The 24,216-nt window shown below is 47.7% G+C and overlaps 1 pseudogene; it reads right to left on the reverse strand.

Annotated features, from left to right (window-relative positions):
- The window catches only part of LOC108387707 (dynein axonemal heavy chain 9-like), a 353,770-nt pseudogene that overhangs the window by 25,202 nt on the left and 304,352 nt on the right, over positions 1–24,216 (reverse strand).

Consider the following 24,216-nt stretch of genomic DNA (forward strand, 5'->3'; position numbering starts at 1 on the left):
GGCACACCTCTCAGGCCTGCACTAAATAAATGCACAGGCATCAGGGTAAAGAGTTGGAGTAGTTCTGTAAGTCAGTCAGCCAGGCTTATGTCTGAACACATCTTTCATATATTTAGAAATGAATTTTGTCAAACAGCCACTGAAAGCATAGGAAAAAAAGTCTGATGCTATCAAACGTTTGTAATAAAAATAGTTCCCAGCCCTGCCCAGATTCTAGGTTGGCCATGGTGTTTCCTTACATGCAGCACACCTCAGTTTGGATGAAGCACATTTCAAATGCTTACCTGTCATTGGAGGCTACTGTATTAGACAGTGCAAATATGGGAATTTAGCTTCTCATGCAGTTTTCCTACACAGGAAGGGAATTTTGGGGGCAGAGTGCCATCACTATATGGCCCTTTGAATGCTACACCTAGTTGTTATTATAAAGGAATAAATTGGCCTTTGGGAGTTGTATCAGGCTTTTGTATGTTTGGTTAGTAGGAGTCAGTACCTTTGACCACTCAGCTGTGGACCTGGCTCTTCACTGCGAAAGGCTGAGAACCAGATGCCTGCGTGGTGATTCCCAAAGGAATTCCTCTCCGTGGGGACACGGTTGTAGGTAGCTGACCTCCCTAGGTGACTACCCTGCCTTCCCCTACCACTTCGTGTTCTGTGCACTTTGAGCTCCCCAGTCTTCAGCAGCTCAGCACACTGCGCCTCTCGGTTCAGCTAATACTTTTTGGGTAGCATTATGGTTTCCCACCCAGCCAGTTAAGGATGAGTATAATAAACATTTCTTTATCATAAATCCTAAGTGTTGACTTAATAATTTAAAAAGATGGACGTTTTCTAACTTGGCAGAGCATTTGGGTTTTTGCCCAGTTGATGTGCTGGGTAGCATGAGTTGCCCACGTCCCTCCGTGCTTTGCCTATAATCCTCCTAGAACTCTGAAGTGGCTGTTAGAGAGAAAGCAAGCAAGGACGGGGAGAGAGCCTCCGTGGGGATTCCCTACCGGCTCCTGCCCGGGAAGCTGGCCCGCAGAGCCCACCGTGCCTGCCCCCCGCGGCCAGGAGAAGCTAGGGGCTGAGTGGCTGTCACTCGGTGCAGCGGGCCCGGTCCCAGGGGGCCTCGCCTCCCCATCACAGGCCGGGAGGTCCTGTGCATCCTGTTCGAGCCACTCCCTCTGCTGTCCCTCTCCTGCTCTCGCTTCTTGCCAGCTCTTCCCTAGACTTAAACACTCTCCCTTCCCTGAGCTCTGCTGCCATTTCATTTTTCCATGAACACACCCGTCCATCCTTTCCTTCCACCTGTTTGCCTTAACGCTGTGCTCCACAGACTTGGTTCGTCACGACACTTGCCTGGCTGCTGGTTAAAAATAGTTTTCACCCCGGCTGCAGGGGTTGGTAGGACCAGAGGGCAGAGATGGGGATATGAGCTGGATAAATCCCCCAGGGTGTCTGACTACCAGGCCAGAGTGGGAGGGACCTGTCCTTATGAGACTGGGTTTTCATGACAGCAATTTAAAATGGAGATGGCGCCGTCTGTTCCCCACTTCACGGAGAGGCCAGGAGACAAAGGCAATATACAGGTTCCCTGATTGCGTCTGGGTCTCTGGGTCATCGTGCTGCCCCCACCGTTTGAAGTTCCCCGTGTCACTGCCACTTGCCTGAGCGGACCCTTCATCTGGGTGACAGCAGGTGAACTCCCGGACCGCCAGGAAGACTCTTCTCCTCATCCCCACCTGTCGTACATAATCCTACCCTGCCTCTGGGCGCCCTTGATGCCTCCTCTCCGGGGCCTTCCCTGATGCACTCATTTCTTCCTTTCTTCTCCCACATCTCTCCGTGTGGCCCTTCATGAATCCTGCCTGTGTTACAATCTGTGCACTCATTTCTCCAAGCCTGTTGTTCTAGAGTGGAAGGCTGCCCTGCCAGGCTCCCCGGCACCTCCAGCATGGACTTGCCCAAAGAGCCCATCCGTCAGCAAGGCTTGAATTGGACTGAAAGAAAAGAGAAACTTCCTCCCTGCCCCCTTCATCTTTGCCCAAGCACGCTCTGTGATTCATGATTCCATCACAGCGAAGGCTCTTGGAAGAAATTTCAGTGGATGAATTGGAAGTTGAATAGATAAACAGACTGCACCAAATTGCATGGATTTAATAAGCTAAGATTGCAGCAAACCTACTCAAGATAATTGCTAATATACACCTGCGTACCACCATAATGCGCTGCACGGCGGGACAGCAAAGTCCTTATTTACATTTGAGATTATTCTATGAAGTTTTGTAGTCTTCTGATTACAAGCTGGTACATCATTTGGAACCATTCCCAAACACTGTCAGTCCCCAACATTCCTTTCTGCCTCTCCCGTCTCCTTATGTCCCTTCATCTATATTGGAAGGAGAAGGGAAATGAACAGCTAAAAGCAAATCCTCACTAACCTGGAATTTGAGGCCTATTTCCTAGTGTCTGTGTGACTACATGTGCAGAATCTCAGTTGTTTTTCACATGCACACAAGACTGTGGATGAGGAACTCCAAGCGCCAATGGTAGATGGCAGCGCATCTCACCCTGAATTCTGGGGCTGAGCTGAGCTTTCACTGTTGGCCACAAAACTGGCTTCTCACTTTCCTTCTGTCCGGGGTCATCATTCTTTTCATAAATGTGCCAATGTAAACAGACAATGGTCACCTCCCTCAGCTCCTAAAGGTGACCCAGAAGTCCTCCCATTCATATATCACTCAGGTGTACAGCAGTAAAGGTGCTTACCTAGTAAGCTCTGTGCTAGGCATTTGACATAATTATCTCATGGTACACAAAATAAGCTTGTTTAAGGAATTAGTGGTAGAAGTAGAAGACTCTTCCATGGCTCAAGAGAAATGTCAGCTTGTGCAGTATCTTGGATCTCTGAGACCACCTTGAGGTTGTAAAGATTAAAATTCCTTCCTTTGCCCTGAGGGGACAGTAAATATAATATTATGAGCTAGTACTTTGGGGGTACTTGCAATGTGCTGGGCATTGTTCAAAACCTTCTATGTACATCAATTTACTGAATCCTTCCCAAAGCCCTATGGCATAGGACCATTATCCCTGTTTTGGAGGTGAAGAAACTAAGACACAAGAGATTAAAGTCACTTTAAGGCCACCCAGCAGGGGAACGGAAGAGCTCGTAGCCGATCCCTGGCAGTCCAGTTTTAGAACCTGTACTTTTACCCAGCACCACTTTTGCCTCCCACGAAAGCAACATAACCTATGTCAGCACAAGACACCAGGCTGTGAGGACCTCTCCTGCGTGGTGCTCGCAGTGTAGAGTCCTGGGGCAGCTTGCCTGTGCTGGCCAGCTGGTCAGGGCCCACTTCTGGTTTCTGGGAGCAACACCTTGGGCATTCAGATTGCTGTGGAACACCTGCTCTCAGTCACCTGCTTCCCCGGTGCCCCTCTCTCCCCAGGGGGCCCAGATCCATCCTCTGGCAACGTCTCCCCTGAAGACCTCACCCACCTTTAAGCCAAGGTCCAGCTCCCTCAGTGAGCGCTGGATCTCTCTGGTGAGGATGTTCATTTGCTCACACTCCTGGAAGGCAACTACTATGTACGGGGTGCGCTCCTCCAGTTTGGCCATCAGCTCTGGGATGTTAAACTCATCTGTCACCCACTCCAGTATTTCTTCCAGGAGGACCTTGACCTGCCCTGCAACAGGAAACACAGGGTTAAGAAGGGGCTCTAATTCTCCAGAAGGGCTCCATTCCCTTGTGGTGTGGTCCCAAAGAGGCCAATCATCCATCCCCGGGTCACACTGGTGCCCGCTTGCTCAGGTCAGCTAGGCCAGAGGTGTGGACCCACCATGGGATGGCCTCTCTGTAGGCTAGCCGGCTCCCTGCGGCTTGTGTGCCCAGTTTAAAAAGATGAACACAAATGCCTTTCTAAGAATTGGAAATTGGAAAAACCTAGAAACTGACCCAGTTATCTATAGGAATCAAACTAGAAAAGCCTAGGATAGCCAAGGGCGGTCATCTGGGACCATGGGACAGCAGCAGTGATGTATATATATTTACACACACGCCCATTCTGAGTCCCTGAGGCTGCACTGCAGTGTCTGCCCCTGGGTCCTGGAAGAGACACCCCCATCTATCAGGTGGATCTCCTCTCCACCCCACGATTCCTTTTACCACACAAGCTGCCAGTTAATTAGACCAGGGGAGCCAGAACATCCAAGGTCTCTCTCCTGGAAAATTGCAACTGAGACACTGGGCTCCTTGGAGCGAGCAGCTGAAGGCTGCACCTACTATTTTGAAGTGAATGAGTAAGGCCAGGAGGTCTGTAAGCAGAGGAAGAAAAATGAAACAAGTGGAGACATAACAGCACATGTGTCCAGCAGAGAGGGAGGAGGGGAGGGAGAGCATGGGCCAAGGAGAGTGCCAGCCCTTCCTGGTTGTGCCAGCTGAGCTCCAGGCTTGTGGTGGCCCGCTGTTATTTTTGCCTGTTTGCCTTCCATCTCCCCTTTGTCTGCAACTTCCCCATCTCCTTTTGTGAAATTACCCCTTCTTCCCTGTTTTGGGTACAGTCATGGAGCTCAGCCCTCCCGTGACCCAAGCAGGCTGGTCAGAGTATCTTCCACAGGAGCAGGAGCATCTGCGTGTCCAGCCTCGGACTCAGGGCGGGGCCGTGGCTGGAGCCCCTGGCAGGATGGAAGTGCTCTGACGGGGCTCCCCCGGGGCCCCTAGAGCCTCTGCGGTGGCGAGCCTCTCTCAGATCGATTCCTTTGATATAGCAAGCTATTTCTTGTCCATTTTAGCTACACTGGTCTCTGCTGCTTGCAGCCAGAGAGCCCTGACTACATTAAAACTGTCCTGTTATGCGTTACCTGTGTGAGTTTAAGGCAAGTCATTTAGGCCTCAATTTTCTCATGCAGAGAAATTTCTAAGAGTGTCTTTCTCTACCTGCCCCTTCTCCCCCAACTCCCAAGGCTGATGTGAAGATCAAATCAACTGAGTTGATGGACGTGGCAGCATCTGAAAGCTATAAAGCACTATATAAATGTACAGGATGATTAATATTCACCCTTCCTTGTATTGTCAACACACAATACATTCTCTAGGAAAAGAGCTGATGTTAGAAAAAAAGGAGGTAAAAATTCATCACCCTGTCACAAATGGGTCTCCAGTGCTGTCATAGCAAAAACTGGGATGGAATTTTAATGGTAGCTGAAAGCTGCTGCTGGGGTAGAAGACAAACGGCTAACATTATATCATATTTCTGTCTTTGGAGCTGAATTTGAAGAAACAGCCCTCTATCAGTGAGCTGCCATTTGGACATTATTCACAAAAAGATAAAAAGATAGTGTGGAGGCATTGTTCCAAAATCCACTGGACGTGGGGTAGCAGCTCTGTTCTGTCGCCAATGGGGCTGTGGAGCATTCGGGGAGCAGGCGTGCTCGTGAGGGCCCCATCAGCGAAGGGAGCAGACCCACAGCTGCAGACAGGACCCACTTCTACCCCTTCTCAGGGGGCAGCGGGCCCCAGGGATGCAGTCTGCTTTATTTGCACACAGGGCGCCTCTGCCTTTTTTCCTTTTTGGGAAAGTGAGAAATGCTTACCGCAAAAATCTAAACATTACAGATACTTAGGATATCGGGAGCAAATCTTCCCACCATCTTGCCTCTTCCCTTTAAAGGGGAAAGAAAAGCCACTGTTAGCTGTTCATTTTTTTGGCTTATAGTTCCTGCAGTTGTCCTTCAGTGCATACAACTCTCCACCACCTTCCGTTCCCCCTCCGTCCATGTCCTTAACCACCATGCCCGTCCGCGGTGCCCTCTTCCTGCCTTCCTCTTCCCACCCTCACACCTCCCTTCCCTTTTCTCCACCCATCATTAAGGGAAGCATACCTCACATGGCTTTTTCAGCTGTGTTCTTTTAATCTATACAATAACTCTTGGACACATTCCTTGTTAGTATGTATGCATATGTCCTTTTTTGTTTAACAGTATATATGTGTATGTATGTGACTGTTTCAGCATATGCAATTTATTGCATCTTTCCCCTATTGATGGATATTTGGTGTGTTTATCACTTCTGCTACTAGCAATGCTGCACTAGATAAATATAAATATATCATCAAATCTGTGCACTGCTGAGTGTTTCCACTGGCTGAATTCCTAGAGATAAAATTATGAGTAAAAAGTAAGAACTTTTTAAATGCCAGTAGCTATTGTCAAACTGTCCTCTAAGTAAAACCTCTACCAACAGGGAGGAACATGCGTGTTTTCTTATGTCCTCAACCACTGGATATTATCACATTTAAGAACCTTCCCTGTTAGGTGAAAAATGAGATGTTGCTCAACTTCATTTAGTTGTGAGTGACTCTGAGAACACATTACTATTTTTATTGGCCATTTATTTGTATTATTATGTGAATTTCTTTTGTGTCTGGGTTCTTCCCCCTCCTCTCTTCTTTCTCCTTCTCTTTTCATATGTAAGAGCTCTTTGTAGACTAGCAAAACTGTCCGCTTCCCTGTGGTATCTGTGCTACCAATAGGTTCTCCAAGTTTGACTTTGTTCAGGATATTTTTTGCTTTGCAAATATTAAAAATTTTTTAAGACATCAAATTTTTCAATCTTTTCCTTTATAGATTCTGAGTTGCCTTTTTTTTTAAAGGTTTTATAAGGCTTTCATAAGATCATAAAAGCATTCTCCCAAGGATTAGGGAGCCAGGGAACCTGCTTCACCTCTCTCCTTATGACTCACCAGCTGTTCGATGCTAAAGAAATCCAGTAGTCCAGGGCAAATGGAGGGCAGACAGCTCCTCACCACGAAAGCAGCAGGGGTGGTGTCCAGAGGCCAGTGGGATATGCTCAGTCGTGAGCCTCTAAAATTCGTATGTCGAAGTCCCAACCCCCAGTACCTTAGAATGTAACTGTATGTGGAATACTTAAAGAGGTAATTAAGTTAAAATGAGGCTGTTAAGATGGCACCTAATCTGTAAGACTAGAATCCTTCCAGAAAGAGGAGATTTGGACACACAGAGACCAGGGGCACAGGAGTGCAGAGGAAAGGCCTACTGTGGACCCCATGGGAAGACAGCCACCGCCGAGCCAGAGAGAGAGGCCCCAGAAGAAGCCAGCCCTGCCGGTGCCTTCATCTTGGATTTCTAGCTCATAGAACAGTGAGAGAATAATTTGGTTGCACCCTGTCGGTGGCACTTCGTTACAGCAACCTAGCAAACAAAAATGGCCAGGTACCCCCCTGATTAATGGCAGATTCATCCACCTAACAGAGGCATCTGGGGCCATGCAGCACTCGCAGCTCAGGTCATCCAATGAGCCATGATGTCCTAGAGAAAATGCAAGCTTGGGTTGAACACTGTGCTGGACTGCTGGCGTCCTCTACCCAGCTTCCATACCCCCTGACTCTTCTCTCTTCCCTAGGCACATGGCTGCCCAGCTATACACTCCATTTCTCGAATTTTCTTCCATGTAGATGTGGACATGCGAGGGATTTAGGCCAGTAGTCTGTGAGTGTATGTGTGCAGCCTTTGGCCCATTTCCAGCTCAACACACAAACACTCCCTCGGTTTTGGCTGTGTGCTGTCCTCTGGGGCTGTCCTGTGCATGTGAAGGAGCACGGCTTGGGAGAACACGTGGGCACTGAGAGAAACTGACTGTCCCGGGCGAGCACCGGGACACTGCACAGCGGACACACACACTAACTTGCACACCTGCTTCCTGCACACCACAGTCACGGCCAGTGAGCTCGGCTCACTTGTTTCTGACAGACCCATACCCACACCCACAAACCCACATGCACCCTCACAACCCCAAACACCCACACACACCCACACTCACACCTACACCCACCCACATCCATCCCCACACCACACATGTCACCTCCCACATACACATTCACACACGCACGTCATTTCTCATCGTGTCCTTGTCATCCTCTCATCATGTCCAACTCTACTGAGCTGGGCAAAGGTGATAAGGAAATAACAAGATCTAGAAGCTTCTTTGAACCCCACCTAAAGAATCCTAAATCTATTATTTACATAGTCTTAGCCTTTTTCATTTTTAGAGCTAGGAACATTTTTCACACTAGGTGGTTTGGATTCTGAGCAACATAAAATGTCTTCTCTGCCTTTTGTTCTCAAATGATATCTTATGCATCAAACAGTGAAACGGGCTGAGTGACATGATTTAGAGCAGCTTTTTCATGTGCATGTTCACCTGCATCAGAGTCACCAGGGAGCAAATTCCTGGGCCTAACCCCAGACATCAGAGTCTGAATTTCAAGCTCCCTAGCTCATTCTGAGGTATTTGAAAATTTAAGAACTACTATTTTAATGACACCACTCCATACCTTTAAGCAAAAGTCCAGCCCCTTTAATATCAGTCAGTTTTCCTAAAATCGATCCCTGGTGCCTCAAAGACTGATACCTACCCTGGTTTCCTAACCCTGAATCTTCCAAGTATGTTTCCTGGTAAGGCCAATGGAATCTCCGAGTAAAGATTACAAGAACCCAGGCTGTTCTGTGGAGTGGAGGTAGGGCGAGGGGAATCCATCTCTTGGGGGCTGGATTTGCATGCCCCAGGAAAAGTTTCCCTTTGGTGCCCTGGGCCTTCTCTGCCCTCGGCTGCACCCATCAGGAGCAGAGCCCTCAGACTGCCTCTGGTTGTCCCACAGCTAGCACCTCACGCTGGTCGGCTCCGTCATTCCCACTACCTTCCTGACCCTCCGGAAGCCCCATGCTCACCAGCACCTACCTGTGCGTTGGAAGTCAGATTAACTCTTCCGCACAGAGAGAAGGCACTTTCATTCTGAAGAATGCGTTCATCTGCCTGAGCATCCGGTTGGTGGGATGATGGTGGAGGCGTTTAGGAGCAGCTGTGCCCCCATCGTGAAGTCAGTTTCAAGGTTCCCAAACCACCGGTGTTCAGTCCTGCCCTTTCTTCACTATGGCAGGAAAACTGAATAGACACAGACTTTGGGTGGACTAGCAAAGCAAATGGCCAAACCCATGGGCAGGGACTTCGCATGATTTAACCAGACGGCCAGCCTGGTGACATGACCGGGGAGAGGGCCTCCTGGAGGTGAGGGGCACGCATGCCAAGGCTGGACCGGCCGGCCGTGTGCGAGGGGACGGAGTGCGCAGCGCAGTGTTGTGTACTGGGCCCCCTCCTCCCCACCCCCCACCCCCGCGTGACCCATGGGCTGACCTTTTCTTCTCTTGTGGCTCCTGCCCCCTCTCCGCCTTGGCTGTCCCTGGGCTGCAGCTCCAGGACCATGCGAAAGAGCTTTTCCGAGGTCTGGGTCAGGAAGCCGATCTCCGCATTGGGGTGGAGGCCATAGAGGTAGGGCGACTCTGCGGGCAGCTCGGCATTGATGTACTGCAAGTCTAGGGCAAGCCCATTAAAGAGCAGCACCTCCCCTCTCCCACTCTGGATCTGCCCTGAAGGGCAGTTGGTGGGCCAGAGCAGGCCCCCAGCAGCAGTGTCCCTTTGGCCCTCCAGGAGAGCACACTCAATCGACGCCGGTCACATATTCTCTATCTGTTAGTGCACATCCTCTCCCCGGCCTTTCCTGACACCATCTGTTTTTGCAGGTGGGCTGGTTTTCCAGACTTCACATTTACAAGAGCATTCTCTTGTCCGGGAAGCTTAGAGGACTTTATCCCCAATCTCACGCCCTTCACCGCTGCCTGATATACACCGGTCCCTCCATGCGCAAGAAGGATGCTCAGTGTCCTTCAGAAATGCTAATCCCAACCTGGTGTTTGTGGCCAAGCTCTTCTAGGGTCCCAGCCCACTTCCCCTTAAATTCGTTTTCTCTAAATCAGGAATCACAAAGCTGAACACAAACATAGGGACAGGCATACAGAATAAATGTGTGAATAGGGCTGTGGGATGAGGTGAGTTTTGCTGTGAGCTGGAGAGTACCTACCTCTAGTGAAAATCATTAGAATTTTAAAAACTTAAATCTGCGTCACCAAAACGACGCCTCTCTGTGGTCAGTTGTGGTGGGCCACAGTCTGCCGTCCCTAAAAAAGTACTCCCCGGCTCTTAATCCTCTCCAGCTCACTTTCTTTTCTGAATGGTCTCCAAGTACTCCTTCCCAGTTCTTTCTGTCACAGTGAGAAAACATCCCTCAAGTTTGGCTCCTGATTTGATTTTGATGTTTTCTTGGTGTTATTCACATCTAGTCTAAGTAAAATATTGCTCATTCCTCAAAGGCAAATCTGTGTGTTTATTTTTGTATTTCTTTCAGCATCCAGCCCAGCACACTCCTGGGCTCTTGGTAGGTTCCCTATAACAACCTGTTAATGGACAGATGAGAGACAGGTATGATGAAAAGGAAAATCTACTGCAGTGATTTGGAAATGGACAAACCACGTTATTGATGCCCAGCACGGCTCCAGCCTCTTGTCTAATTGTGTCACGGACACTAGGGGACGCTCTTGCACAATTTTCCTGGTTAAAGTCTTGATGCCTTTTGGTAAAGTAGTTAAAAAAAATCCTCTTACTTTGTTTAAACAGTCTTATTGGTTTTAATTTGTTCTCATTGGTCCAGTTGTTCTGGATCTAATGAGTTTTATGATTTACCTCCTTAAATTTTATGAATTAAATATATTTTACAACTTGTAATTAGTGTTTCTATGACTGGTATTTCCCTTAAGTTTGGCATTCAAAGTTCTTTCATGCATGTTCAAAAGTCAAGCCATAAAAGAGGTTTTAAAAATGATAATATCTTTCAATATATTTTTCATGACAGGCTATAAAGGTAAAGATGCGCTCCTTACAAATAGCTGTAGCAATAGGCAAAACCAAAGAAATAGTATGAAAAGCTCCATGAAAACGTTTTTCTTGCTGTATGTGTGTGAGCACATGGCCTGTGTTCCCAGGAGCGAGCAGAGCAGGAGGGGTGAGAGGACTGGCCACAAGATCGGGTCCCTCTGAAGGTACTGAGAATAATAGGAACGACACTAAAAGCTGGGTAAGTTCTTACTGAAATTTTGCTCCTAATGGCTTTGCCAATATCCTGAATGAAAATCATCAAATGAATACCCCAGATGTTATTTGTAAAAAAGAGCAACAAATAGAATTATTGAACCAAACATCAAGAATGAAAAGATCTCCAAAGGCTCAATTGTATCATTGATATTTGATGGTAGAAATCCTATAGCTCTCGAACTGAACAGGGCAAATTTGGGGCTGAGGCCCACCCTGCAGACAGGCCCGGCTCTGAGTGCCCCAGGTCCTGTGGGGCTGCAGCGAGGGAAGAGTAGACCCTGTGTGAGCGCCATCAGTGCCTTTGGCAGGAAAGAGCAGAGCCTCACCTGATGGTAGCCATTGTAGTCCATGTTTCCTGGGACCAGGAACCCTGGGGCCAGACACAGCTCTCCTAGTAGCATTTCTGGTTTGATGAATTCCTCCAGATAGGTCCTGCAGAGTCTCCTGTCCCAGTCATCTGTGATATGGCCTCCATACATGATCTCTCCAAAGAGGTAGTGCAAGTCGTCATAGGGGACCTGAGAGAGGGGGAAAGAAAGGGAGACCTCCACATGGGCATCGCAGCTGTCCTGATGCACAGGCAGTGTAAGCCGCGGATGGCATGCCTCTCAAGACTAGGAGCAAGGTTTTACTCCCATGCGCACCCCAAGTGCCCAGCAAAGTCAGGCATGTTTGGGGGCCTGTTCAATGTTTGAAGAATTGCATCACAGGGTGTGGGGGGGAAGGTATATGCCAGCCCCCTCGCATAAAGGCCTTTCCTCTCTGGTGGTTATTAACTGTGGCCATGAATCCGGGCTCTACCTGAGTCTTTTAAATAGGCAAATGGCAAATGAAAGAAGCAAGGAATGGGGCACCTTCCTAATTTCCTGCCATTAATTAGCTAATAGTTAATTGTCTCCTTTGAAAGTTCATAGTGAATGGAATAGAGTACATGAGTTGAGTGATGTCAAAGTTAGGAGGAAAACCACTTGGGGAAGCCTGGCCTCCGTGGAGCAAAGGAAGGGATGGCAGTGTGGGGGGTGGCAGTGTGGAAGTGAGTGGGGGTCTCCTCCTGACAATCCACAAGCCCTGCAAGGCTGTGTATGCCCTGGGCTGGTGGCCTTGGGATGGGCACTCATGGGACCGACACCCACTGGGTGTGAGTCACTAGTCTGGTTTCCTGGGCTCTCTTGGCCCTAACCTTTGTAGGGCACTCTTCTCGGCCTCCCTCCAGTCACTCCAGATCAGCCACGGGGTTAAACTCGCACTTCCTCACACCACTTGGGAAGGGTTCAGACTTTCCCCAGCACACATGCCCCTTCTTCCCTGTGTGGATGCTGCACCCTCCTCCTCAGGAGTGGCCCTTCCCACTTAACCCCTGCCCCCTGTGCTGGCTGGAAACCTCACCTTTGCGTTGGCCTCCAGGAAGTTGTAGAGCACATTCACAGAGATGGTGAGGTTCCCGGTGTTGAAGGGGTAGGAGCGATTCCATCCCTGGGGCCCAAACTTTCGTCTTTTGGCCACCACCCCATGAAAGTAACAGAGAGCAAAGAGGATGCTCTTAAACTCCGTCTCCCGGGAACACATCTCCAGGGTGTCCTGAAAGGCAAGTGTTGCCCCCAGTGGTGACACAGACATGCCATTACTCAGGGCAAGCCGCGGTGTGGCTACGGTGGCTGGGGCTTGCGTTGGATTAAGCTACCGTGTATCCTCCTTAGCTCTGAGCTGCTGTAGGACTGCAGCTTGCATAGCAGACAGGCACAGGCTCGGGGTTCCAGGGGACCTTGCAAAGGCGTTGGGTTTTAGTTTAGAATCTGAGCTAAGGTTTAGATTCTGGTTACAGTGGGGTTCAGTTTACAGTTAGGGTTCGCACATATGGACATACTAATGAAGTTCCCAAGCATAGCTGATGGAAAACAGGGCAGTGGGCCCCGGAGCACTGCGTTCTTCACAGTGATGTCATTTTGCCTCGGAGTGTGGGTGAGGACTCTCACAGCGGCCTCTCTGACTTCTTCCTTTCCTGCCACGGTGTCTGGCCCCTCATGGGACCTCAGGAGGTGTAATTAGCCTGCGTGACAGGAATGCCCAGCTCATCTGCTGAGCAGATGCTGAAGGGGGGCAAGGATGGGAGTCAGAGCACAAGGAACAGAGGAGTGTCATGCCCTCCACCTCCCTAACCGCTCCACTACTCCTGAGGGGGAAGCCGGATATGCGGCTGCAGAAACAAGAGGGGTTCTGACTGCAGGGTGCAGACTGGCAGAAAAGACATGGCTCATGGAGAGGGGATGAAAGACAGGACGGATCGAGAAGAGAAGAAGGAGATAGTCTGGAGGGAGGCAATAGAACTGTGCTTGGTGGGTCTTAAGAGGGATGGCGGTGAAGGTGGAGATGCGGGAAGCTGTGTTTTGAAGGGATGGTAGGACAAAAATCCCTAGATTCTTTGGAATTAAAAGTAATTTCCTCTGAGTGAGACCCTGTATGTTCAGCAAGGAGCAAGATGTTGCAGGTGGAGCCCAAGAGAAGCACCTCCAAAGCTCATGCACGCTCATCAGGGTCAGGCCTGCGTTCCTACCAGGAGCTGGTCCTTGCACTTTGCTCACATGGGCAGGAGGAACAGAGGAGACAAACCAGGTTAAGCTCCTGGTAGGTCTGGTTTGGCCGTGGAGGGCCCACGACAGTCCACCTCTCTCTGGATATGTGGGGGTCACCCTGGTGCCTTTGGTACCATATTTGGCACAGAGGCATGGAGAGGCAAGGTCAGAAGTGGTGCAGAGGACAAAGTCACTGTCCAGTGCGAGGAAGGACCTAGGACTGCTTTCTGGACCAAGCTGTTCCCCAGAGCTGGAGGATGCCTGCTTTGTTACTTCTGACACATTTGAAGAAACTAGATCCTGCTGAAAAATGCCTCTCAGCGCAGACAAGAAGGCATGCGAACAAATGCTGAAACTGGCCGACAGGGGCACATTCAGTCAGAATAAAACAGTCAACCCCCGACAGCACAGCTGTCAGGGAAGCAGGAAAAAAGAGAGCTCAGTTCTGCATTTGTCCCTTAAATGGTTAAAAGGGGGCTTGGAAGGCACACAGTGAGGAGCGTGAGTGTCACACCAGGGCCTCTGCTCCAGGGCATGTGGAAAAGCAGAATGGAACAATTAAAATGCTTGAGAAGGATGTATACACTCATAAGTCCATCTCCTTTCTCCGAATGAGCTATGGATGGTGGCTATAGATGCCCAAACAGCCACCTGTGGCAGGCACAGAAGAACCAGGAGAAGCCGGCAGCTCTTGAACTGTCTTCCCAGCTGCCTGAGCATCAAGACAACGTCAGGTTTGCCAGGAGATAAACCCAAGAGTGGGAACTAGGAAAAGCCAGCAGCTCCTGTTCCTCCTGAGCCCCATTTTAACCATTTAAGGGACAAATGCAGAGCTGAACTCTTTTATTCCCACTTCCCCAAGGGCCCTGCTGATTAGCAATGGTTGTTTTATTCTGACTTTGTGCTGCTGTCACCAGTCTCAGCATTTGAAGGTGTGCCTCTTTGTCCTTGTGCCTGGGGGCTTCCTTCAGCTGGCTTTCCAGTACAGCTCACTGCATTCCAATGCCTTTTTTTTCAACTTTTAAAAAATTTGTGATAAAATATGCATCACATAAAATGTACCATCTCCACTATTTAAAGTGTATATAGTGTAGTGCTATTATGTGTATTCACATTGTCATGCAGCCCAATGCCTTTCAGGACAGAAATGTCTTCTTGGACCCAGCTACACCTTCTGTAAAGAAGGCTGTAGATTTCAAAGTTAAGAATGTGTATTTCCTTTATGCGGAATATAACATCTAGAAAATTTAGCAGTTCTGACCTCTGGTATAGAGTATCTAGGATTTTAGGCAAGGCCCGTTTAGGAAAAATTTTAAAAAAGAAAAGAAAATGCCCCTGGACAGAAGAACATTCTACTTTCTGCTCCATGTTGCAGTGGGCAGGCATCTCTAACAAACAGGTCAGACTAAAATATCCTGAATCTCTGGGTAATGTTGCCCCACTCTCTGTTCCAAATGATGAGTGGGTTGGGAAGGTGAGTGAACCTCTCAATTTTTTTGGAAGGTTTCCTGTCCATGTTGGACTGCTGGATTCCTACGTTATGATCCGTATCATGCACTTGGTAAAATCTTCCGAGACTCCAACTGCCAAATGCCCTTCATCCCATTTTAAGCTAAACCAGACCCCAAAGGGCCACTGGTCCTGGTGCTTCAGTTAAGTGGCACTAGCTAGGCAGCTGTCCTGCTGAGTGGCCTATTCCAAGTCCCCTAGATGAGTTGTAGCATGGGCTCCATGAAGCCAGGGACCCACTGGCGCTATTGTAAGATGCCATCAGAGAGGACAGATCCCAGAACCCTGTTCTGGGACCCAGCCAAGGCCCAGTGAGGTGGATGGACTTTAAGGCAACCCTCATGGCCCCTGCTCTCCTGGTAAACACACTTTTTGTGTCTGCCTTCCCAGGAAGGGGAGCTCGTCAAGGAACAGGCAGCCAGACAGGATGCCTTCCTGGGAAGAGGAAAACTGACCTGGCAAGCTTCATACATGGAGCCGGCTGCCACGGACCTGTCCTCAGCTTTAAATGAACACTCCACAGCATGAGTCTTGGAATTCCCAGTAATGGAAATTCCAGTCAGTAGCAGCCCGTTTTCAAAGCTAATGCCTTGATAGGCTTCGTTGCATTGTAATACAGCGTTCGCAAAGTTGACTGTGCAAGGGAGTCCCTGGAGGACTCGTCAGGACACAGATTCCTGGGCCCCACCCAGTTTCTGATTCAGAAAGTCTAGGGTGCAGCCTGAGAGTTTGCATTTCCAGCAAGTTCTTCGGTGATAAGGCTGGTCTGGGATCGACGGTAAGAGTCTGATACATGGTTACATTCCAAGTCTAGATCCCCACTATCTGACACCTGGACTGTTTGAATTAAGAATGTGTATTTCCCTTATGTGGAATATAACATCTAGAAAATTTAGCAGTCTGGCCCCTGGTATGGAGTATGTAGGAGTTTAGGCAGGGCCCGTTTAGGAAAATGATACTCAAGATGATGCAGATATCAGTTCTTATCACCAGAACATGAGCATCAACCTCCTTCTTGAAGGCAGTATGCTTAGTGGTAAGTGTGTGACTGGCATAGCATGTCAATTAGGTTTATAGCAACTTAACATGCAGACTTACAGAAAGCTCCCCCAGAGTTTTTCCAATGAAAGGCCTAAGCCTGGCACCCCCAGGCATATTGGGAATTGAGAGCTGGTTGTACTCAGCAGGCACTGGGAGGAGTCAGCTGTGCAGGGGCCCAGTTGCTCCACAGCCCAGTAGCTCTGTCCCTGCTCCCTGCTGCACGCTTGTCTCCCACCTGGCTGAATCTGGTCTTTGCGGGCGGGCGCTCCTCTTCCCTCCCACCCGGGGCCTCACCTGGGTGAAGTTGTCCAGGGCCTGGTGCAGGTTGGCATGCATGCCCGTGGGAGGCTCACTGGTGATTTTAATGGAGTTCTCCAGGATGCCCTGGGGGATGATGTGACCCTCAGGGGAGGGCGCAGGCTCCGCGCTGATGAAGACCCTGAAGTCTGGGTGGCTGTTCTTGCTGTGCTCCTCCAGCTTCTTCTCCAGGGTGCTGAGCCACTTGGCCACCAGGTGGATGTTCTGGTGGGAAGGAAGGACCCCCTTCAGTGCAGGCCTCTGCCTTGTTGTTTACAATGAATGGTCTGGGGAAGGCAGCTCAAGGAGGGACCTGGCCCTAGCGTCAAGTGAGTCACATGGCAGCATGAGTCTTGGGGCTCTCAGTCATGGGGCCATCTAGTATCCTTCAGTTGAACCGCATCCCTGTCCTAAATCTAACACCATGCTCTCAGACTTGACTATGTATCCGAGTCTCCTGAAGGGCTTGTTAAAACAGATTCTCAGGCCCCGCCCCAGTGTGTGTAATTCAGCAGGTCTGAGGTGGGGCCTGAGATCTGCATTTCCAGCAAGGTCCCTGTGACGCTGATGCTGCTGGTCTGGTGGCCACACTTTGAGTCTAACACACAGTTATATTCCAAGTGCAGATTCCCATATCTGATACCTGCTTATTTGAGCCCTTAATACTCAAAAGTGGGGTCCATGGACCTGCTCTTTGGCATTACCTGGGAGCTAGTTAGAAATGTAGACTCCTTGTCCCCCAGACTTACTGAAACAGTGCATTTTAAGAATATCCTAAAGTGATTTGTACGCATCTTAAAATTTGAAAAGCCCTGACTTAAGCTTCTGCTAGCTAGCTCTCTCCACTCCTCTCTCCTTCTCTCCAAACCATTCTGCTAATCGTTGCCAGACTTATCTTCTCAAAACACACAGACGTTGCTGTGTGCATTTGGGGAGGACTCCCTACTCCAAGCCCGAGCGCCTTTGTCTGCTCTTAGAGCCATGCTCCTCCAGCCCCCATCTGGTTCCTGTCTGCTGTCTGCCTGTCTATCTGAACCTCCATCTATTTCTCAGCAGTACTTTGCAGAATGCACGTTCACGCCAGTAAGGATAGTCACTTTCCTTCATTGCAGTATGTTTCATTAGGATGGTAGATGAAAGCTCCTTGATAGATATTTGAGGACAGCCACTCAGAGAGCCTTAAATACACACATTGGCCCAGAGCACACTACTCGGGCCGAGCAATCTGGTTTCTGACTGCTGCTTTCTCTTCTATGAAAAGAGAAGTAACAATAATGTTTGCCATACTTATATCACAGAGTTGCTGCAAATAACCACAGGGAATGTATTTGAAAGGTTTCTATACTGCAAAATGCTCTGAGTTAGTAGTGGTTACTGAAATGAAAATTTGTTAAAGAATTCATTTATAATCATTCTGTTGGAGTCAAGATTTTAGTGGGCTGCCTGGAGGGCCAGGACTCGGTCAGCCAGGCAGGGCTGGAGACCCACAGATAAGTGCTCTGTTTCCTCAGGAATTCAGTTTCTGGATTTGATCTTGGAGAGCTCTCAGGAAACCACATCAGTGTGCATGTGGGAGCCCTGGGCTGCCGGTATGTGCTGGAGGGAGAGACACTCTGTTCATTGTCTGAATGGCTGGGTTCCCAAAGGTGCCAGGGCCCAGAAGGGGGTTCTCTGGCAAGTGATCCTGAGATGGTTGCGGGGGACACACTTGCCCAGCACCATGCTGATCACATGGGAGGGCGCAGGACCCCAGCTGTTGTCATCTTTTCACCTGATATCCCCGCTGATGCTGGAAAAAGAGTCCCAGGGAATGGCAGATCCCTCAGTTGCTAGGCTTCAAATAAGTAATAGGCTAATTCGGATGGAAACCCCTCAGCAAGATGTGATGCCGTAACGGGTCAGGGGCCAGAGGAAGTTTCTGGTAACTAAAGCCAGGAGAGGATGGAGTAACTTTGTTTTCCTTTTTTTCATTTATTTTTTGTTTCATTGATTTCTTCAATGATTATTTTTCCCAACAGGCTTTTGTTGAGTGCTTACTATTGTTCCTGGTAGTGTGCTGGGTGCTAAAAGGTGATTCAGAAACATAGCTCTCCCTAAGAACATGTAGGCAAGGACATACTCGTATATTTACTAAATCATTTCAACATAGCCACAGGCACTTGAATAGAGGTTTGTAGGGTGTTATGGAGGAAAACAGAAGTAAGCCACTTCTACCACAGCCACAGTAACCATGCAGCATAGATCAGGAATAAGGGACAGGCCATGATAGAAAAGGGGGTAGGTAGCCTTTATTTCCTATACGCAGTCAGTGAAATGGCCAGATTTCCATGCACCAACATGAACTGTCAGTGAAGAGGCTAACTTCTAGTTAGAAGTGTGATGTTCTGGTTGCACAGGTAATGAAGGACATATAATGTGTAACACAATAGAAAGGTAAAGTAGAGGACAATTTCCTGAAATGCATGGGAAGACATCAACAACTGAAAAAAAGAATTGGCTTCCCTGGTCTTTAACTGCACGCCAGCTTCCTGAGCATGTATCGAAACAGGCATCAGCTTCCATGTAAATGAGAGTGGGGTGGAAGCCTGTGTGGGGTGGGGGCAATGAGGAGTTATCAGGAGGTGGGGTGAGGAAGACGTCACAGGAAGGAGGACAAATGGAAAGAGAAACCAGCAAGCAGAAGGGGTGGGGGTGTAGAGGGAAAGATAGATGAGTGGGGAAAGGAGCCCAGAGGAGCCCAGAGATTGTGATGTGAAGTCCAGAGGGTTCTAGGGTCAAGTATGACCCCCACCAGGGCAGAGGGAGCATACCTGCAAAATCACCCAGTGACCCTTCTTGGCAGCCAGGTCCAGGGCAGCCTCAGCCACTGCCTCCTGTCCTTGCCCCAGAGACACGTTGTGGAAGTTCCGGTTGTTGAAGGTGTATCCGAGTTTTCTACCTGAAAGGAGCATGGGGTTGTTATGATTATCTCTTGTGTCTATTGATCTGTGTTGGTGCATGTTCATAAGGCAATGCACATCTCCACACCACTCCCCAAACACAGGCATGCCTGAATCCATATCCTGAGCCTCATATACCAGCCCCTTTCCTTCATGGTGGGGTGGGCATGGGGGCTATATCTCCCTGCTCTTTGCTCCCAAGTGAAAGGAAGCCCTTGTCTAGACCAAAATTGCTTCATCCCCTGCTCCTCACTTAACCCACAAGAATGGGTAGACATGCTGACAATCTTCGGTGCAGCTTCATGTGAGGACCACACATTGGTCCACTACCTACAGAGTGAAAAGGCTCAAAGGGTAGCAAGCACGGGAGTGTGGCGTCTGCTGACTTGCTTTGTCCTCTGAACATATATTTTCCCTGGAACTTTACTGGGAGGTGTGGCCAGTAGGGGCAGGATTCAAGGAGTTATGACTTCCTGGACTTTATGTAGAATTAACCTACTCCCCTATTATTTCCAACACCTGGAAATGTTTTAGCTCATTGTTTTGCATGAATTAGAGTAAAGAGAGGCAATAGGCAAGAAAAGAAGGGGCTTGGCTGTACACGTATAAGTGTATCTAGATAAAGGGTTGCTGGTATCAGGAACAGAGTATGGAAACTGCTACACCAACACAAATATCACAGCTGTATCATTGGAGTGAGGCCAGTGCTCATGCATTGTTCTGGAAGCCCCAGAAAAACTTCACACAAAGGAAGAAATGACCTTCATATAGACGACTAATTCTGCTTGGACACTGTGATCAGCCCTATAGGATAAAGCGTAGGGAAACTGCATAATATGTTTCAGACAAAAGGATCATAAAAGTGTTTAATACCAGGAAGGGATCATTGAGTGATTTTTTTCTAGGGAGATGAAGTATACAAGAGAAAAAAGGAGAAATTTAAAAAGGGAAAAAATAAAAATCTGTACTTCAAAAATGTACTTTCAGGGGAACTAAAATTGAAGACACCATTTGATACTTGTAAGAAAATTTAAAGAAAACTGTTAATTTGGATATTTCTTTTAAATACTGAGAAAAATACAGCATCTCCTTCAACTGTATAAGACAAAGCAGCATAACTTTTTGTAGTGAGGAACAGTTATTACAGATTCAACTGAGATGAGCCCAACCCCAAGACATACCGTTATTAAATCCAATAAATCCTAGCTGGCAATAGACTTTAGTACAAGGGATATAAACAATTTATTCGAGAAAATACCAGGATAAAAGGTGCTGGGATTATTAGATAGCCTTGGTGACATTTCTACTCAACCAAAGAGCCTATTTCTTTTCTTTATTAGCAAGATATGGGATAAACGGGGCGTAATAAATATTAGTTTGAAAACTGCAGAGTGGGAGGACTATTGAGGGAAAATGTAGCACCACGCAGGCCAGCTGGGGTCAGTTTGCATTAATCTAGGCTTGAGGCATAATGAGGAGCCTGAGGACAAAGCAGTGGATGCTGGAGATGTGGAGAAGGGGAGACCGGTGGGGTTCTCAACTGACTGGACACTCAGCCGGAGATGACGGCGTGGCACACAGGCCTTGCAACGTGCTGAGGCCGCCTTGCAGAGCCCTTCTGTCTTGCAAGTTGAGGCCCTCAAGACGCCTTGCTGGGCCATCTAGCCAACTACACTCACTTGGGTTTCTACCTTCACATTACTTTGCGGTTTGGGTTCCACCCCCCTCTCAACCCCATGGCCTTTCTGTTTCTGATCTTCTTTTCAACTTTCCCTATGGTGGTGTTACCCGGAATGGTGCCCTGTTGTAAACCTTGACATCTTCACCATGTGTACCCTTCACCTTCAGTACTTTTTTTTTTTTGAGAGGGCATCTCTCATATTTATTGATCACATAGTTGTTAACAACAATAAAATTCTGTATAGGGGGGTCAATGCTCAATGCACAGTCATTAATCCATCTCAAGCCTAGTTCACTTCAGTCTCCAATCTTCTGAAGCATAATGAACAAGTTCTTACATGGTGAACAGTACAAGGGCATAGGGCATTCATCACAGAAACTTTTGGTTTTGGTCACGCATTATGAACTATAAACAATCAGGTCAAATATGAATATTCGTTTGATTTTTATACTTGATTTATATGTGGATCCCACATTTCTCCCTTTATTATTATTTTTATTTTTAATAAACTGCTGAAGTGGTAGGTAGATGCAAGATAAAGGTAGAAAACATAGTTTAGTGTTGTAAGAGAGCAATTGTAGATGATCAGGTGTGTGCCTGTAGACTATGTGCTAATCCGACCTAGACAAGGGCAATAAAACATCCATGGATGCAGAAGCTTTCTCTCAACACAGCGGGGGGGGGGGGGGTTGAGGTTCTAAGCTTCACCACTGTTGTTCCCCAATTTCTCACCTGATGGCCCCCCTGCGACTGTGCCTGTGTTAGGTTGTTCCTCCCTTGAGGAATCTTACCCATCTCTGGCTAACCAGTCATCTTCCGGGGCCATACAGGGAAATGTAAAGTTGGTAAGTGAGAGAGAAGCCATATTGTTTGAAAAGGTTAGCTTTTTACTTCTTTGCAGATTTATGCCCTGTGGCTTCTATGCCTAGCACTTGTCTCAAGGTATCTTTACCACCTGGAGGAATTATGATACTCGGTAAATTCGATATGAGGCACGAATTCTATTTAAGGGTTGTAATTAGGAAGGAAGAAGAAAAGCTATAGAGGTAGCATATAGAAGAAAACATGGAAGGATTGATTATTTCTTTGACATATCTTCTTGTAGAGTACCTTAAGTATGTATAGGTTTTAAACTACTAACTAACTTGCGCACACATATTAACATAATAGGAATATGGTGACATAAACAAAGCAAATCTATAATTACCAGCCATCTCCAGTGAAGCCAAGAAAACCATTTAGGCACCCTAGGCATTTGTGAAAATTAGTCTATGATATGATGGATATTGTCCAACTGTACTTGAACAGTCTGAGAGAAGTCAGACAAATTAAAGCAACCCATTTCTGGGATCTGTTCACATACCATATGTTCTTTTAACCGTAGATAGTCTAAAGTCATAAGATTTTGGAGCGCTACAACTTGCACCCATCCCAACTCTGGGTAGAAGGGCTGGGTAGAAGGCAGACCTGTTTCTAGTCTACTCTTGTTCCTTGTAGGATATTTCCTCTCCATCCTCATATAAAAACCCTTTCTCTTTTAAAGCACATATCATCTGCTTACATTATCTCCAAAATGTTCCATGCCTTCTCACCTCCCAGTGAGATTCACTTTTATTAGGGGATTTGGAACTTGCTGGAAAATCTTCCATACTTCCTATTTCATCATTATCTCGGTAAATGTTAAGGTCACTATGGATGACTCAGCCAACATCCAGCCTCAAGCTTTCTCATCTTCAAAGAATTTAACTCCATTCCATTTCTGTTTCCCACTCCCAATGGCTGCACCCAAGCCTTTATTCACTGAGAACCATCCCATGTCTAAAACATTATTTCTTCTTGTCTACTTATGACTATAACTTCCTACTTTCCAGATAGTTCATTCTCTTCCTCCCTCCTCACCTAATATTGTACTTCAGTGAAATGTCCAGTCTAGTGGTTCCTCTATTTTTTCTACTCTTCACATTTACCTTCCTCCTATTTTAATGTGGACCCAATAATCCTTAATCTTTAATTGGAATGATGATCTCACAAGATCTTCAACTCCATTGCCCTCTTCTACTTCTGTGTCATCCAATTGTTTATAAAGCCTCAATCCTGAGTGAATCTAGTATTAATAAAAGAGAAAAAGAATACATTTGGTGAATTGGAACCACCAAAAATTCATGATTTTCAACCCCAGTGCTGCTTGGTAATCTTTTCATGCACCCAGAAATCCCCTTTCTTTAAAATTCCTAAGGGATCTCACCCTTTTCACTGTCAGCAGTTTGCTTCACTTTCTACTCCCTGAGAAAAATCAGGCAGACATTCCTTCAACTCACCGCCATATTGTGTGCATCTCTGCACACCCCTATTACGTCTCCATCTCTGTACCTCCCCACCCTGATGGAAGATGTGTCCTCCCCCGCCTGCCACTCGTCTGTCCTCCGAATCCCATCTCTTCTTGTATCCTCACTTGTTATCTCTCTGTTTGCTCTTCTACTCCTGAGCACATGACCAAATGAGTCTCTCTCAACACAGAACATGATGCTCTGCCAATCTCGAATCTGCTTTCTAAACACTGCACATGCTCCAACCTGATCAACTTTCAACTGACCATTAAAGACAAAAGAAAGAGGCCAGGAGCAATGAAAAAGAGACTCTAAGCAATGTGTTGATAATCTGGCTGCAAAGACAAAATTGAAAACTCTGTGTCTGGACACACCTGGTAGTAGGCTTATAAAAGTCGAAGTGAGCTCACAGTTTTGACCCGCATGTTGGAAAGAGAAAAAAGAGGCAGTGGACAGCAAAGATGGTAGATAGAGCTTATTTCTGATCACAAAACGGAGATAACAGTATTGTTTTGGCAAAGCCTGGTAGCTGAGCAAAGGAGGACGGAGACCAAGCAAGACTGTGCTGGAGTCAGGCTAAAGCAAGACCAGAGAAGGTGCTGTGTTAGGGTGGAAAGGGGGGCCCTCTTTGTGGAGGGCTGAAGACAGAGCTGTGCTAGCAAAGGGTGCAGCAGCAGGATGGAAAAGAAGGGCAGACCGAGCTGTCTGTCTAGAGAACAAATTTTCATCTTCATTATCATGCCATAGGATACCACTGTGCTTTTAACATTTAAAAGCCTTTCCCTACCTGAGGTTTCACGTTTATCCTCACAGTAACCCTAGGAGGAAGGTAGGACGGGCATTGGAAGCGATGAGTGAGTGCTGTTAGAT

This window comes from Manis javanica, chromosome 4 (genome assembly GCF_040802235.1).
Source record: "Manis javanica isolate MJ-LG chromosome 4, MJ_LKY, whole genome shotgun sequence".
NCBI classification, from domain to species: Eukaryota; Metazoa; Chordata; class Mammalia; order Pholidota; family Manidae; genus Manis; species Manis javanica.